The 18,296-nt window shown below is 47.4% G+C and overlaps 1 protein-coding gene and 1 pseudogene across 1 annotated transcript in view; both read left to right on the top strand.

Annotated features, from left to right (window-relative positions):
• Nucleotides 1-291: 291 nt before the first annotated feature.
• The window catches only part of LOC147092547 (NACHT, LRR and PYD domains-containing protein 3-like), an 85,548-nt gene continuing 67,543 nt past the window's right edge, over nucleotides 292-18,296 (top strand). Inside the window, exons 1-3 of the mRNA XM_085975942.1 lie at nucleotides 292-1,187; nucleotides 7,229-7,400; nucleotides 7,503-7,568. The gene's annotated coding sequence lies outside the window, so the exon portion shown is untranslated. The remainder of the gene's footprint in view (nucleotides 1,188-7,228; nucleotides 7,401-7,502; nucleotides 7,569-18,296) is intronic.
• Nucleotides 13,673-15,171, top strand: LOC147092548 (uncharacterized; annotated as a pseudogene).

Here is an 18,296-nt window from a genome sequence, read left to right on the forward strand (position 1 = left end):
CTTGCCAGCGACGCCCAGATCCCATAAAACAAATTAAAATAAAAACTTGTCTGGTTCGAATATTATTTGCGACATATCAGGCCAAAACCGGATGTTATCCACGTATTGTTGCAATCAGGCATGGATTACTTCATTATTGGAGGAATTGCCAATGGAGCCGAACAAACTGCAACCATCAGCGAGCAGCCCCACTTCTAACCTTATGATGGAGCGAAGGTCACTGATGAAGCAGCTGGGAATAGTTGAGTCTAGGACGCTGGCCTGGTTTGAGGGCTGTATTGAGGGAATTTAAAGTCAGGGTTTATGAAAAGTAAAGTAATAACTCAAGGTTCTATCACTGGAGATGAAGGGGGAATCCAGTTGTGGCGGATGATGTTTTGAGGAGGTATCAAATATTTCCAATAGTTTCTAAAAATGATGGTGTTAGTGCGAGAAGGTGGACTAGAGGAGGACGTGGGATCATAGTTGGAGTTGAATGCAGAGAAGGATTTGGAGCTGAAAAAATAGTCAAGATGGGTAAGTGACTGGGCCCAGAGATAACGCACGCCAGGCTGTTAAATCAAATCACAGAGGAGGGAGGACAGACTCTCCACAATTGTTCAATCAGTTTTAGGTACAAACAATACACTGGAGCACTGAAGGAGCCCAAGTAACATCTCTGTTCAACAGTGGAGGAGAGTGGATAAATCGGGTAACTAGACCAGTCTACGGCAGTTATGGGCAGAATGCTCGACTCCGGAATTTAAGGTTGAATTAGTCAATGTTGAGATACAGGGGGTGATAAGGGAAGGCTAGAATGGACTAGCTGTAGGCAAGATATGTCTGACAAATTTTCAAGCTTATTTTAATGAATGTACTCTATAGATCGATGGGATGCAGCATCTGCAGTGTATATGTGGTTTGAGAAGGTGTTTGATAATGCGGCTCACAGGAGGTTTCAGCTGTCTGGTATAAGAGGCAATGTTGCAGCTTGAATATAAAGTGGATAATGAGTTTAGTTTTCTCCATTTGAGTTCACAGATCCAAACTCTGCAATCACTGAGATCTTGACAAAGTGTGGCGATTACCAGCTGTTCCAGTTGACGAAATTCTACCGGGACAGACTGGAACAGGCGATTGAAGGAGGGGTGGACGGAGTCAGCTCCTTGTTAACATACGAGAGGCATTTTAGTGGACAAGAACATTGGGTGAGTGGGAGGGACACAGAATAAGTTTGGATTATTTAAACATCACAGAACTGATAGGATATCAGATCTTAGAATCATAGAATGTTACAGAAGAAAAACAGGCTGTATAGGAAAGAAAGGGTTAAAGCTGTTAATATTTTAAATCTGAAACAACAACACAAATGTGAAAATACCCACTGGATCCATCAGTCTATGTAGAAAGGAGAGGGTAACGGGTACGTTATTATAATTTGTGGGCTGAAGTCAAAGGGAACACAGAATTTTAGTCGGTTCTCACAAAGAGAGACAAGAGAAAAGTGGCTGGAGTTTGAGGAAAGTTATGAGTTGAATGTCCTACAAATATATAAAGTAAATTGAGGAACAGTGAGATGATCTTAAAAAATCAGCTGCGGGTTAAAGGAAAGATTTTTTACAAAATGCTAAACCAGTGAACAAGTATTGGACCCAAACAGCCCCAAAAAACCTATGGGGAGTGTCCGATCAACCGACTAGAATGATCCCAATTATATTGATTCAGACACCAGCGAAAAACCAACTTGTTGGTTCTATGAAAATCCTCAGGATGTTCAAGCAAATTATACAGCTGTAGTTAGTAGAATCACAGAAACTTACTGCGCAGAAGGAGGGCACATCGTGCCTACGGTGGCTCTTTGACAGAGCAGCCGAGCTCAGTCCCACATCCCCACTATTTGTTCGTAACCCTGTAAGTTCCTCATCCACAAGTGCCTGTCTAACTCCCTTTAAAACGAATTATGGCATCAGCTTAGAACACCTTTTCAGGTCGAGCGTTCCAGATCCTGACATCACGCTGAGTGAAAACAATTCTCCTCAACCTCCCTCTAGATCTTTTGCCATGATTTTAAATCTATGACCTCTGGTTATTGACCCACTCGCCAGACGGAATAGTTTTTTCTCTATCTGTATCAAAACTTCTTATCATCTTGAAAGCCTCTATTAGGTCACCTGTTAACCTTCTCTGTTCCAAAGAGAACAGTCCAACTTTTCCGATCTAGTAATAGTATATCCTTCAAGTCTGTGAATACTAACCAATCCTGGCATGTTCTCAGTGTGGGATACCAAAGAATTACTGAACGTGACCCTATTTATACACCTAGATCAGCGGTGTCAAACAGACTGTCCGCACAGCAGTTCCATCAGCCCATGTAACTAAAGTCCCTCATCCCTGGTACTATTTTAGTGAATCTCCTCTGCACCCTGACCAAGGCCTTGACCACGTATAACGTGTGGTGCCCAGAATTAGACACAATACTCCAGCTGAGGACTAACCACTGATTTATAAATGTTTAGCATAATGTCCTTTCTTTTGTACTCTATGTCTCTATTTATAAAACCAGGAATCCCGTCTGTGTTTTAACAGCCTTCTCAACTGATTCTGCCAACTTCAAATAATTCTCTGCATAAATCCTGAGGTCCCTGTTCCTTCAACCATTTTAAAATTGTACAGTTTAGTTTGTATTGCCTCCCCTCATTCTTTCTTCCAAACAGAGTCATAGAGTTATACAGCACAGAAAGAGGCCCTTCGGCCCATCGTGTCTGCGCCGGCCATCAAACCCTATGGCCTAGAAATTCAGTTGCGTTTGCGCCCACTTATTGGCTATAAAGTGGTTTGCGCCTGAAGTTTTTTATCGCCCGAAATTCAGATGGACCCTAACATCGGTATTAGCCGGTAGCGCCGCGCCGGCACCGATGACGTCATCGGTGTGCGCAGCGCCCCGGTTGCAATGCTATTCCGGCCTGATGGCCAAATTCAGTTGCAGCCGCCTCGCCCGTGGCAGCCGCAAACAGCGTTTGTGAAACGGGGTCTTGCAGCTCCGAAAGGCCGGCGCATAAAGGTGGAGCGGCGGCCGGCCACTTTCCCGGCGGCCGCCTGCCCGCACCTCCCTCCCCGGACTCCTGCACCACCCCCCCGCGGCATTGATGTCTGAGTCCCGCGAGCCCGGCACTTCTCCGTGGTGCCGGGCTCATTTGCCGGGGGAATCCACCGGCGATCTGACGGCTGCAGGCAGCTCCTCCTTAAGAGAAGGAGGAGGCCTGCAGTACCCCAGCCTGCCGCACCGCATCGGGTGCCGCAGCGGGAGCTGGACGCCTGAAAGTGACATTCATCGCCCCTAGCGAGGCGGCCAAAACCTGCAATAGCGCCCGCCGCCGTCTTGGCCCATCGCAACTGAATTTTAGGCGGGCGCTACGGGAATCCTGGCAAGCGCAAAATTTCGGGCGCAAAAGACCTGGCGGGGCCATACCGAATTTCTAGGCCTATCTATTCTAACCCCATTTTCCCGAACTTGGCCCAATGCTACAGCGTTTCAAGTGCTCATTTAAATGCTTCTTGAGTGTTGTGAGGGTTCCTGCCTCTACCACCCTTTCAGGCAGTGAGTTCCAGATTCCAACCACCCTCTTGGTGAAAAAGTTTTTCCTCGAATTCCCTATAAACCTCCTGCCCCTTACCTTGAAACTATGCCCCCTGGTTATTGACACCTCTACTAAGGGGAAAAGTTCCTTTCTATCTACCCTATCTATGCCCCTCATAATTTTGTACACCTCAGGTCCCTCCTCCGCCTTCTCTACTCTAAGGAAAACAACCCCAGCCTGTCCAGTCTATCTTCATAGCTGAAACGCTCCAGCCCAGGTAACATCCTGGTGAATCCCCTCTGCACCCTCTCTAATGCAATCACATCATTTCTATATTGTGGTGACCAGACCTGCACACAGTATTCCAGCTGTGGCCTAACTAGCGTTTTGTACAGCTGCATCATAACCTCCCTGCTCTTGCCTTCATTAGCCGAGGCATAGAATATAAGCATCCCATATGCCTTTTTAACCACCTTATCTACCTGTCCTGCTGCCTTCAGGGATCTATGTACATGCACACCAATTCCCTCTGATCCTCTGTCCTTCCTAGGGTCCTACCATTCATTGTGTATTCCCTTGCCTTGTTAGTCCTCCCAAAATGCATCACCTCACACTTTTAGAGTTCAATTCCATTTGCCACTGTTCTGCCCATCTAACCATCCCATCTGTATCGTCCTGTAGCCTGAGGCTTCCCTCCTCGCTATTTACCACTCCACCAATTTTCATGTCATCTGCGAACTTACTGATCATAGCTCCTACATTCATATCTAAATCATTAATGTATGCTGCAAATAGCAACAGACCCATCACCAATCCCTGTGGTACACCGCTGGACACAGGCTTCCAGTCACAAAAGGAACTTTCGACCATCACCCTCTGTCTTCTGCCACTAAGCCAATTTTGGATCCAATGTGCCAACTTGGCCTGAATCCCATGGGTTCTTACCTTCTTGACCAGTCTCCCATGTGAGACCTTGTCGAATGCCTTTCTGAAGTCCATGTAGACTACATCAACTGCACTACCCTCATCCACACACCTAGTCATCTCCTCGAAAAATTCAATCAAATTGTTTAGACATCATCTCCCCCTGACAAAGCCATGCTGACTATCCTTGATTAATCCTTGCCTCTCCAAGTGGAGACTAATTCTGTCCCTCAAAATTTTTTCCAATAATTTCGCTACCACTGATGTTAGGCTCACTGGCCTGCAATTCAGTGGTTCATCCCTACTATCCATCTTGAATAATGGTACTGCATTAACTGTCCTCTGGCACCTCCCCTCTGGCCAGAGAGGTTCTGAAAATTTGTGTCAGAGCCCCTGCAATCTCCTCCTTTGCCTCACACAGTAGCCTGGGATACATCTTGTCTGAACCTGGGGATTTATCCACTTTTATGTCCGCTAAAACCGCTAATACCTCCTCCCCCTCGATGCTAATTTGTTCAAGTATATCACAATCCCCCTGCCCGATTACTATGCCTACATCGTCCTTCTCCATAGTGAACGCAGACGCAAAATATTCATTTAAAACCTCACCTACATCTTCCGGCTCTACACACAGATTTCCACTTTGGTCCCTAATGGGCCCTACTCTTTCCCTGGTTTTCCTCTTGCCCTTAATATACTTATGAAACACCTTGGGATTTTACGTTATTTTGCCCGCTAGAGTTTTTTCATGCTCCTTCCTCGCTCTCCTAATTTCTTTTTTAAGTAACCCCCCTGCAATTTCTATACTCCTCTAGGGCTTCCACTGTTTTTAGTCCTTTGTATCTGCCAAAAGCCTCCCTTTTTTTCCTAATCCATTCATGAATATCCCTTGTCATCCAGGGTTGCCTGGACTTGTTCCCACCCTTGATCTTTATGGGAACATGTTGCCATTGTACTCTCTATTTCCTTTCTGAAAGACCCCCACTGGTCTGATATGGATTTTCCTACAAGTAGCTGATCCCAGTCCACTTTGGTCAGATCCTGCCTTATATTAAAATCGGCCTTCCCCCAATTTAGAACATTTATCTATCTTTGTCCTTTTCCATGACTACCTTAAATCTCACCGAATTATGGTCCCTGTCACCAAAATGCTCTCCTACTGACACTTCTACCACTTGCCCAGCTACATTCCCTAGAATTAGGTCCAGTACCGCCCCCTCTCTTGTAGGACTTTCTACATGCTGGCTCAAAAAGCTCTCCTGGATGCACTGTAAGAATTCTGCTCCCTCTAAGCCTTTCACACTCTGACTATCCCAGTTAATATTGGGGAAGTTGAAATCCCCTACTATTATTAGTATATCAATTCACACTTCTCTGCCATGTGTCTGCCCATTTCACAAGTCTGTCTCTGCCCTCCTGAAGTCTGCTATTACCTTCCTCATTATTTACTACCTTTCTGAGTTTCGCGCAATCTGCAATTTTTTAAATTATGCTCTGTATCCCCCAAGTGCAGGTCATTAACATATATCGAAAAGAGCCGTCGTCCTAATACTGAGCCCTGTGGGAAAACACTGCACTCTTACCACTAGTCTGAAAAACAGCCGTTCACTACTGCACTCTGTTTCCTTTCCCTTAGACAATGTTATATCAACGCTGCCACTGCCCATTTAATCCCATGGGCTTCTAATTTGCTAACATGTCTATTACGTGGTACTTGGTCAAACGCCTTTTGAAAGTCCACATACACAACATCAACCGCGCAATCCTTGTCAACTGTTAATTCATTAAACAACTCAATCAATTTATTCAACCCTGATATGCCTTTAATAAATCCATGCTGGCTGCAATTTATTAACCTATGTTTTTCCAAGTGAATATTATGTCCTGGATTATTGTCTAAAAGTTTCTCCACGGTCGATGTTAGGCTGACTGACCTGTAGTTTCTGGGTTCATACCTCTCCCCTTTATTGAACAGGGGTGTAACATTTGCACCTCTGCTGGCACCACTCGCAAGTCCAAGGAGCATTGGAAGAATTTGGCTCGAGCCGCCTCAGAGTAGCTGCAGTTCCTGAGAAGCAGTAAATGTTTTGTCTGTGAATATTAATATCTGGTTCTGCAAAACTTCTGCTGACCAGCATCATTCATCGGGAGGGAAGAACATAATTCACCCATTTCAAACAAACTAGCGAAGTTCGTGTCAAAAGGATAACCAACTGTTCACGAATATTCACTTAAAGTAAGTTAAATCCCCTGATCCTGCTGTTGAGCGGAATCGGCAGCATTGAATTCAATAAACTGGCCGAATATGGGCTGACATTGATCTTCGCCAGTATCGTGAAATGGGCTCATAGCGAATCAGCACCCAATTTACATCGTGTCCGATTTTCCCTCCTGTTGCAGAGTCAGTGTCAGACTGAACTCAGCAGCAACAAGCAAAGTGCCTGTGTTCAAATTGCTGAGGATGGTCGGTGATTCTACACATTGCTCTGAATTTAGTGACAGATATTTGAAATAAAGCAGCGCACCATTGTGCCAGAGACAGGTGTGGGAGGGGGAGTATTGAGAGTGCACGGGACCAAAAGCAGCTCTGTACCCGGTGGGAAACCAACACCGCCTTGTTTTCCTCCTCCTGCTCCACCCAGGCAGTCCTCTCGCCCAAGTCCTGTAAGAGGACAATCCGCCCCAGTTCACTTTCACTGCAGGCCCGTCACTCCACTCATCAATACATTCATTATTATTCTCTACAGAAAGTCACTGAGCTGGTGGAGCAGGGAAACCGGGCAGACAGTTCCAAACTTCTCCTTAATCTGGTGATGGAGAAAGGCTCTTGGGCCCGAAGGACAATGTGGGAATCCTTTGTGAAAATGCGCCATGGGGTACCAAAGTTGGACAAAATACTGAAAGAAATACAAGAACTTGGTACGGTAAAATCACACTGAATTCAATTTCACATCTAAAATTACATATTTTACTAAAGTAGTGCACAGATTTGCTTTCATGAAAACTAATTTATTTAAACAGGTTTCTTTCGATTTAATGACATGAAAGCCACAGAATGTTTATCCGAAGTTCCCAGTCAGCTGAAAGGTAGGTGATGGGGTGAAGATTTCAAACAGATTATTTCCGTTCTGATTATCAGAGGCTTTAACTTTGATCATTGGTTTCGAGATTTCTAAAATCTGGGGTGAAAAGGTCAAGAGCTGGGTAAACAGAATTCAACTTCATTTTCACTTGTCATTGATTCTGAAATGTGTCCTTGAAATGTGTGGGATGAAGTTACCATTAACACCAGGTGTGGGATTATCTGTAAATATCCATTGCAAACTGTCGGCGCGACATCGGCTGTCTCCATTTTCTCTGCTCCCCTCACTCTTTCCAACCTACCTCCCTCTGAACATGCAGCATTCCGTTCTCTCAGATCCAACCCTGACATTGTCATTAAACCTGCTGATAAGGGTGGTGCTGTTGTTGCTTGTTGAACTGACCTCTAACGTGCGGAAGCTGAATGCCAACTCTCCGACACCTCCTCCTGCCCCCGCCTGGACCATGACCCCACTACAAAACATCAAGCCATCGTTTTCAAGACTGTCGCTGACAGTAACTAGTGGTGTTCCGCAGGGGTCAGAGCTGGGTCCACAACTCTTTACAATCTATATTAACGATTTGGAGGAGGGGACCGAGTGTAACATATCAAAGTTTGCAGATGATACTAAGATGGGACATAAAAAACCTGCAAGGGGACATAGATAGGCTAAGTAAGTGGGCAGAGATTTGGCAGATGGAATACAATACTGGAAAGTGTGAGGTTATGCACTTTGGCAGGAAAAATCGTAGAGCAAGTTATTATCTTAATGGCAAGAAACTGGAAACTACTGAAGTACAAAGGGATATGGGGGTCCTTGTGCACGAAACTCAAAAGGTTAGTATGCAGGTGCAGCAAGTGATTAAGAAGGCCAATGGAATGTTGGCTTTTATTGCTAGGGGGATAGAATATAAAAATAGGGAGGTATTGCTTCAGTTGTACAAGATATTGGTGAGTTCGCACCTGGAATACTGCATACAGTTCTGGTGTCCATACTTAAGAAAAGACATACTTGCTCTCGAGTCAGTACAAAGAAGGTTCACTCGGTTAATCCCAGGGATGAGGGGATGGACATATGAGGAGAGATTGGGACTCTACTCATTGGAGTTCAGAAGAATGAGAGGCGATCTTATTGAAACATATAAGATTGTGAAGGGGTTGGATTGGGTGGTTGCGGGGCAGATGTTCCCGATGATGGGTGAAACTAGAATTAGGGGGTATAGTCTTAGAATAAGGGGCTGCTCTTTCCAAACTGAGATGAGGAGGAACTACTTCACTCAGAGGGTGGTAGGTCCATGGAATATGCTGCCCCAAAAACCTGTAGAAGCTGCATCATTACATAAATTTAAAACAGAAATAGACAGTTTCCTAGAAGTAAAGGGAATTAAGGGTTACGGGGAGCGGGCAGGAATTTGGACATGAGTCTAGGTTCGGATCGGTCATGGCCATGTGGGTAGCGGAGCGGGCCCAGGGGCCGTGTAGCCTGATCCTGTTCCTATTTTGTTTCTCTAATTCTGTTAGTTTCAGGAGATAGTTCTGTGATAGAGATTGGCGGTTAGGATCAGATCAGCCATGATCTTATTGAATGGCGAAGCAGGCTCAAGGGGCCGATTGGCCTACTCCTGCTCCTATTTCTTATGTTCTTATGTTCTTATCTCCTCTGGAGATCTTCCCTCCATGGCCGCCAACCTCATAGTTTCCCAACCCCGCACAACCCGCTTCTACCTCCTCCCCATGATCCACAAACCGGACTGCACTGGTAGACCCATCGTTTCAGCCTGAACTTGCCCCACGAAACTTATTTCTTCCTATCTCGACTCTAGTTTTCTCACCTTGTCCAGTCTCTTCCCACCTACATCCGCGACACTTCCAACGCCCTCCACCACTTTAACAGTTTCCTGGCCCCAACAGTCTCCTTTTCACTGGGCATCCAATCCCTCTGAACCTCCATCCCCCACCAGGATGGCCTGGGGGTGCTCTGCTTCTTCCTTGAACAAGGGCCCAACCAGTCCCCGTCCACCACCACCCTCGTTTGCCTGGCTGAACTTGTTCTCACATTGAACAACTTCTCCTTTGACTCCAATAACTTCTTCCAAATTAAAGGTGTTTCTTTGAGAACCCACATGGGTCCAAGCTTTGCCTGCCTTTTTGTGGGATATGTGGAACATTCTATGTTCCAGTCCTACTCAGGTCCCCTCCCTCACCTCTTTTTCCAGTACACTGATAACTGTATCGGTGCCATTTCCTGCTCTCGCCCTGAACTAGAAAATTTAATTCACTTTGCTTCCAATTTCCACAGTTCCCTCACCTTCACATGGTCCATCTTCGATTCTTACCTTCCCTTCCTCGACTTCTCTACTGCATCTCTGGGGATAGGCTATTGACAAACATTCACTTTATGCCCACTGACTCCCATAACTACCTGGACTGCACTTCCTGACAACCCGCTTCCTGTAAAGACTCTATTCCATTCTCCCAGTTTCTCTGTCTCCACCGCATCTGCTCTGACGATGCCTCCTTCCATACTAGTGCTCCTGACATGTCTTCCTTTTTCCTCAACCGAGGATTCCCCTCTACCGTGGTTGACACGGCCCTTGACCATGTCCGTTCCATCTCCCGCACTTCTGCCCTCACCCCTTCCCCTCCCTCCCGGAACCAAGATTGAGTTCCCCTTGTCCTCACCTTTCTCCCCACCAGCTTCTACATTCAACAGATAATTTTCCGCCACCTCCAGCATGATCCCAGCACCAAACGCATCTCCTCCTCACCTCCCCTTTCAGCATTCTGAAGGGACTGCTGCCTCCACGACACCCTGGTCCACTCCTCTCTCATCCCCAGCATACCTTCAGCTTCCCACGGCACCTTCCCATGCAAGCGCAGGAGATGCATCACCTGACCTTTTACCTCCACCCTTCCCACTGTGCAGGGCCCCAAACACTCCTACCAGGTGAAACAGCGATTCACTTGTTGGACTTGCAATCTAGTATACTGTATTCGCTGCTCATGATGTGGTCTCCTCTACGTTGTGGAGACCAAACGCAGAGTGGGTGACTGCTTTGCGGAACACCTCTGTTCAGCCCATACGGGTGACCCTGAGCTTCAGGATGCCTGTCATTTTAATTCTCCGCTCCAGTCCCACTCTGACCTCTTTGTCCTCAGCCTCTTATGCTGTTGCTATGAAGCTCAACGTAAGCTCGAGGAACAGCACCTCATCTTTCGATTGGGCACTATACAGCCTTCTGGACTCAACATCGAGTTCAACAATTTCAGCCATGGTGTGGGGATGCTGGTGTTGGACTGGGGCGGACAAATGTGAGAAGTCACACAACACCAGGTTATAGTCCAACAGTTTTATTTGAAATCACAAGCTTTTGGAGCGCTGCTACTTCGTCAGGTGAAGTGGAGAGATGCATAAAGACACAGCTTATATAGTCAGAGAATAATGCCAGATGTTTACAGGTAATCTTTCTATCTGCCATTTATCGCACCTCGGCAGAGAGATAATCACAGCAATCAAAGGTGTGAATGGTGTCCAAACAGGTTAGTCAGGAAAACATGACATCAAAGAACAATGAGGTGGGGTCACAAGGGGTTAAATGTTGCAGATGCTGGGGTCTGTATGAAAAACAAAAAAGGCAAAAAACACTTTCTTTTGCTGGAAATCACAGCAGGTCCGGTCGCACCTGTGCAGAGAGAACAAGCCAACGACAACTCAAGTCTGGATGACCCTACGTCAGGTGGGGTTACATGCAGCGTGACAGGAACCCATGATCCCGGTTGAGGCCGTCCTCATGAGTGCGGAACTTGGCTATCAGTTTCTGCTCTACAATTTTGCGTTGTCGTGTCTCGAATGCCGCCTTGGAGAATGCTTACCCAAAAATCGGAGGCTGAATGTCCTTGTCTGCTGAAGTGTTTCCCGACTGGGAGGGAACACTCCTGCCTGGCGCTTGTTGCACGGTATCCATACATCCGTTGTCGCAGTGTCTGCATGGTCTCGCCGATGTACCATGCTCCAGGGCATCCTTTCCTGCAATGTATGAGGTAGACAACATTGGCCGAGTCACATGAGTATGTACCATGTACCTGGTGGGTGGTGTCCTCACGTGTGATGATGGTATCTGTGTTGATGATCTGGCATGTCTTGCAGAGGTTGCCGTGGCAGGGTTGTGTGGTGTCATGGTCGCTGTTCTCCTGAAAGCTGGGTAATTTGCTGTGAATGATGGTCTGTTCGAGGTTAGGCGGCTGTTTGAAGGCGAGTAGTGGAGGCATGGGGATGGCCTTAGCAAGCTGTTAGTCATCATCGATGACATGTTGAAGGCTGCGAAGAACATGGCATAGTTTCTCTACTCCGGGGAAGTACTGGACGATGAAGGGTACTCTGTTGGTTGTGTCCTGTGTTTCTCTTCTGAGGAGGTCTATGCGATTTTTTGTTGTAGCTCGTTGGTACTGTCGATCGACGAGCCGAGCGTCATATCCCGTTCTTACGAGGGCGTCTTTCAGCGTCTGTAGGTGTCCATCGCGTTCCTCCTCATCTGAGAAGATCCTGTGTATTCGCAGGGCTTGTCCATAGGGGATGGCTTCTTTAACGTAGTTAGGGTGGAAGCTGGAGAAGTGGAGCATCCTGAGGTTGTCCGTGGGCTTGCGGTAGAGTGAAGTGCTGAGGTGTCCGTCTTTGATGGCGATTCATGTGTCCAAGAATGAAAACGGTTCTCAGGAGTAGTCCATGGTGAGTTTGATGGTGGGATGGTACTTGTTGATGTTATCATGTAGTCTTTTCAGTGATTCTTTGCCGTGGGTCCATAGGAAGAAAATGTCATCTATGTATCTGGTGTATAGCATTGGTTGGAGGTCCTGTGCAGCGAAGAAGTCTTACTTCAATTTGTGCATGAAGATGTTGGCGTATGAAGATGATGGAGCGGAGAAACTATGCCATGTTCTACGCAGCCTTCAACATGTCATCGATGACGATGAACACCTCACTAAGGCCATCCCCACACCTCCACTACTCGCCTTCAAACAGCCGCCTAAGCTCAAACAGACCATCGTTCGCAGTAAATTACCCAGCTTTCAGGAGAACAGCGATCATGACACCACACAACCCTGCCACGGCAACCTATGCAAGACATGCAAGATCATCAACACAGATACCATCATCACACGTGAGGACACCACCCACCAGGTAAATGGTACATACTCGTGTAACTCTGCCAACGTTGTCTACCTCATACGTTGCAGGAAAGGATGCCCCGGAGCATGGCACATCAGCGAGACCATGCAGACACTGCGACAACGGATGTACGGACACCGCGCAACAAGCGCCAGGCAGGAGTTTTCCCTCCCAATCGGGAAACACTTCAGCAGTCAATGACATTCAGCCTCCGATCTTCGGGTAAGCATTCTCCAAGGAGGCCTTCGAGACACGACAACGCAAAATCGTAGAGCAGAAGCTGATAGCCAAGTTCCGCACTCATGAGGACGGCATCAACCGGGATCATGGGTTCATGTCATGCTACATGTAACCCCACCTGACGTAGGGTCATCCAGACTTGAGCTGTCATTGGCTTGTTCTCTCTACACAGATGCGGCCGGACCTGCTGTGATTACCAGCAAAAAAAAATGTTTTTTTGCCTGTTTCTTTGTTTTTTATACAGACCCCAGCATCTGCAACATTTGACCCCTTGTGACCCCAACTCATTGTTCTTTGATGTCATGTTTTCCTGACTAACCTGTTTGGACACCATTCACACCTTTGATTGCTGTGATTATCTCTCTGCCGAATTGTGATAAATGGCAGTTAGAAAGATTACCTGTAATCATCTGGCGTTATTCTCTGACTATATAAGCTGTGTCTTTATGCATCTCTCCACTTCACCTGACGAAGGAGCAGCACTCCGAAAGCTTGTGATTTCAAATAAAACTGTTGGACCATAACCTGGTGTTGTGTGACTTCTTACATATTGTCCACCCCAGTCCAACACCGGCATCTCCACACCATGGCTACTATCGACACCACAAACTGCCGGCTCAAAGTGGAGAGGATCTCCGAGAAGATCGTGCTTATCGACATGGACATCAAGTTTCTACAGCGATGCAAGAAAGCAGACAAGATCCCAAAAGCGCTACAGATCACGAACCCACTCAAGTCGACCTACAACACAGACTACGCTGAGAGACTCTGCCGTCGTACCTCTCGCACACTCCTCAACCATCTCGTACACCAGCTCTACAGCAGACGCCACAACCTCAAAACCGAGATAGAGCCCATGTTCTCAGCCTGTGCTCAGGACACAGCAGATCAGCGACGAGACACCGCCAAACAGACGAGGCAACGGAACTACACTGCCTGCATGCACACCAAGAACAGGAAGCTTGAGAAACTCTGCATCACCACCAGCAGCAACCAAGCCTACCACAGGGAAGTCCATCGTCAACTTGTCCAACCACACCCTTCAACCAGATGAAATTGAAGTTCTTAGCCGAGGGCTCAATTTCTGCCCCACCACCCAAATGGACCCCATCGGTCTCACGGTAGACACAGAGGAATTCATCAGGAGAATGAGGCTCTGGGAATTCTTCCACAAATCCCAAGATGTCAGCAGCAAACCCAATGAGACAACAAATGATCCGGACCAGCAGACAGAGAGATCCGCAGTACAGCAACCGAAAAGAGTCAAATTGGACCCCTCCGGAGGGTCGCTGCCCTAAGCTTGACGTGTGCTCAAGCTGCCAGGAGATGCATCAATGCCAGATTCTTCAGCCGCACGCGAGACAGTCCAGAATGTCACCCGAGCACAACGCAACGCCATCCACGCTCTCCAGACCAACCGCAACATCGTCCTCAAACCAGCAGACAAAGGAGGAGCCATCATCTTACAGAAAAGAACGTACTATTGCAAAGAAGCATACCAAAAACTGGACAACCAGGAACAGTACAGACAGTTACCCGCAGATCCGACCAAAGAACACACCCGCCAACTCAACAGACTGATCAAGAGCTTCGATCCAGACCTTCAAAGCATCCTACGTGCTCTCATTCCACGTACTCCCCACATGGGAGACTTCTACTGCCTCCCAAAGATACACAAAGCCAACACACCCGGACGTCCTATCGTATCAGGCAAAGGAACCCTGTGTGAGAACCTCTCTGGATACGTTGAGGGCATCCTGAAACCCATCGTACGGGGAACCCCCAGCTTCTGTCGCGACACTACAGACTTCTTACAGAAACTCAGCACCCACGGACCAGTTGAACCAGGAACACTCCTTGCCACGATGGACGTCTCGGCACTCTACACCAGTATCCCCCACGATGACTGCATCGCTGCGACAGCCTCAGTACTGAACACCAACAACAGCCAATCTCCAGACGCCATCCTACAACTCATCCGCTTCATCCTTGACCACAATGTCTTCACCTTCGACAACCAGTTCTTTACCCAAACACACGGAACAGCCATGGGGACCAAATTCGCACACCCCAATACGCCAACATCTTCATGCACAAGTTCAAGCAAGACTTCTTCGCTGCACAGGACGTCCAACCAACGCTATACACCAGATACTTCGACGACATTTTCTTCCTATGGACCCACGGTGATGAATCACTGAAAATACTACACGATAACATCAACAAGTTCCATCCCACCATCAAACTCACCATGGACTACTCTTCAGAATCGGTTTCATTCTTGGACACACGAATCTCCATCAAAGACAGACACCTCAGCACTTCACTCTACCGCAAGCCCATGGACAACATCAGGAGGCTCCAATTCTCCAGCTTCCACCCTAACCTCGTTAAAGAAGCCATCCCCTATGGACAAGCCCTGTGAATACACAGGATCTGCTCAGATGAGGAGGAACGCAATGGACGCTGAAAGACGCCCTCGTAAGAACGGGATATGACGCTCGACTTTTCGATCGACAGTTCCGACGGGCCACAGCAAAAAAACACATAGACCTCCTCAGAAGACAAACACGGGACACAACCAACAAGGCACCCTTCATCGTCCAGTACTTCCCCGGAACGGAGAATCTATGCCATGTTCTTCGCAGCCTTCAACATGTCATCGATGACAACTAACACCTCATTAATGCCATCCCCACGCCTCCACTACTCGCCTTCAAACAGCCGCCTAACCTCAAACAGACCATCGTTCGCAGCAAATTACCCAGCTTTCAGGAGAACAGCGACCATGACACCACACAACCCTGCCACGGCAATCTCTGCAAGACATGCCAGATCATCAACACAGATACCATCATCACACGTGAGGACACCACCCACCTGGTACATACTCATGTGACTTGGCCAACGTTGTCTACCTCATACGTTGCAGGAAAGGATGCCCCGGAGCATGGTACATCTGCGAGACCATGCAGACACTGCGACAACGGATGAACGGACACTACACAACAATCGCCAGGCAGGAGTCTTGCTCCCAGTCCGGGAACACTTCAGCAGGCAAGGACCTCCAGAAGACCTCCGATCTTCGGGTAAGCAATCTCCAAGGCGGCCTTCGAGACACACGACGACGCAAAACCGTAGAGCAGAAACTGATAGCCAAGTTCCGCACTCATGAGGACGGCTTCAACCGGGATCTTGGGTTCATGTCACGCAACTTGTACCCCCACCTGACGTAGGGTCAACCAGACTCGAGTCATTGTTGGCTTGTTCTCTCTACATAGATGCGGCCGGACCTGCTGTGATTTCCAGCAAAAGAAAGTGCTTTTTGTCTTTTTTGCTTTTCATACAGACCCCAGCATCTGCAACATTTGACCCCTTGTGACCCCACCTCATTGTTCTTTGATGTAATGTTTTCCTGACTGACCTGTTTGGACAGCATTCACACCTTTTGATAGCTGTGATTATCTCTCTGCCGAGGTGAGATAAATGGCTGTTAGAAAGATTACCTGTAATCATCTGGCATTATCCTCTTACTATATAACCTGTGTCTTTATGCATCTCTCCACTTCACCTGATGAAGGAGCAGCACTCCGAAAGCTTGTGATTTCAAAGAAAACTGTTGGACTATAACCTGGTGTTGTGTGACTTCTTACAACAATTTCAGACCATAACCTCTGCCCCATCATTTTTTTCTCTCTTTAACATGACAGCGGTGGATGATTCTGCCATTGCCATTTACACTTCATCTAGCATCATCTTTGTTTCTTAACTTGTAACAATGCCATCTTTTTGCCTTGCACCATCATCCCTTTTGTCTGTTAATCTCTCCTGCCATCCATCCTATCACTGACCTTCCCTTTTGTTCTTTCCTCCCCTCCCCCCACTCCCTGCCTCTGCACTTGTTTAAAAACCTGTTACATCTCCAACTTTTTCCAGTTCTGACGAAGGGTCATTGACCTGAAACGTTAACTGTTTCTCTCTCCGCAGATTCTGTCTGACCCGCTGAGTATTTCCAGCCTTTTCTGTTTTTATTTTAAATATGCAGATGTTGACATTTCTCCAGTGGTTTATCCAGCTGGTCATGTGAGTGGCCTTTGCTGCCAGTGCACGTCACTGACCGGGATAAAACATCAAACACCCAGTGGTCAGTCTGTCTAACACACCGATTAATCAGCAGAGAAAATTACTTTATTGCAGCTTTACTGGCTGACTCAAATGGATGATGTACCAGTGAGTGCAGTGTTTAGCCATAGGCCTAGATATTCAATTGTGCACTGCCGGTTATTCAGCCACTTATCGAACTCCTGCAGCCAATATTGTGGGCAGGAAGCGCACTTGCATTTCCAGCCTGAATTGTGGATCAGGCATTGCTCTGCCGGCGGGAGTTCTCGCCAGTATAATTTAAGAGTGAAAATATTATGTAAATGAGGGTCCAGTGCTTCCTGCTGGACCCTTTCCCGCTTTGGGTATGCCGCACCATCTCATACCACGTGCTGAATCTGCCCAGCAACACCTGGCGCAAACCGACAGGAAGGAGCCCTGACCAGCACTGTTGAGAGGGATCATCGGGAACTTACAGTTTGGTAACTGACTTGTCGTTTCAGGCAGCTGCTTAACTTCTGGGCGTTTCTTGCTGTGTTCTATCATTCTGGAAATTTTGCTTTGTTTAAAAAGAGCAAGATGCTGCTGATCTTGCACTGATGTTGACTCTCACACATAGATAGTTTGAGTGCAGTCATGAATGGTGTCATAGGACTGCCTTTGGGACTGAAGGAGCGGGAGCAGCGGGGACTGGGGCAGGAGCAGTGGGGAAGGGAGCGGGCGCATAGAGTTTTACAGCACAGAAGGAGGCCCTTCGGCCCATGTCTGCGACGGCCATCAAGCCCTGTCTAATCTAATCCCATTTTCCAGCACTTGGCCCATAGCCTTGTATGCTATGGCATTTCAAGTGCTCATCCAAATGCTTCTTGAATGTTGTGAGGGTTCCTGCCTCTACCACCCTTTCAGGCAGTGAGTTCCAGATTCCAACAACCCTCTGGGTGAAAAAGTTCTTCCTCAAATCCCCTCTAAACTTCCTGCCCCTTACCTTGAACCTGTGCCCCTGTAGGAATGGCGGTTCCTAACGCAAAGTCTGAGTTCGACTCAGGCAATCAAAATAATGAACTTTAATGGAACAAAACAGGTTTTAACTGGAAACTGCTGGAATACATCGAATACAGGTCTGCTCTCTTTGGAGGCTCCACGAGGACTGCTCCTCTGGTATGAAAGCTGACGTCATGACGTCATCACGTTCTTCCCGCCATTGGGGGATCATGTGACAAACGGC

Source organism: Somniosus microcephalus, unplaced genomic scaffold (assembly GCF_052327205.1).
Source record: "Somniosus microcephalus isolate GS21.2 unplaced genomic scaffold, FLI_Smic_1.0 unresolved_chr2, whole genome shotgun sequence".
Taxonomy (NCBI): domain Eukaryota; kingdom Metazoa; phylum Chordata; class Chondrichthyes; order Squaliformes; family Somniosidae; genus Somniosus; species Somniosus microcephalus.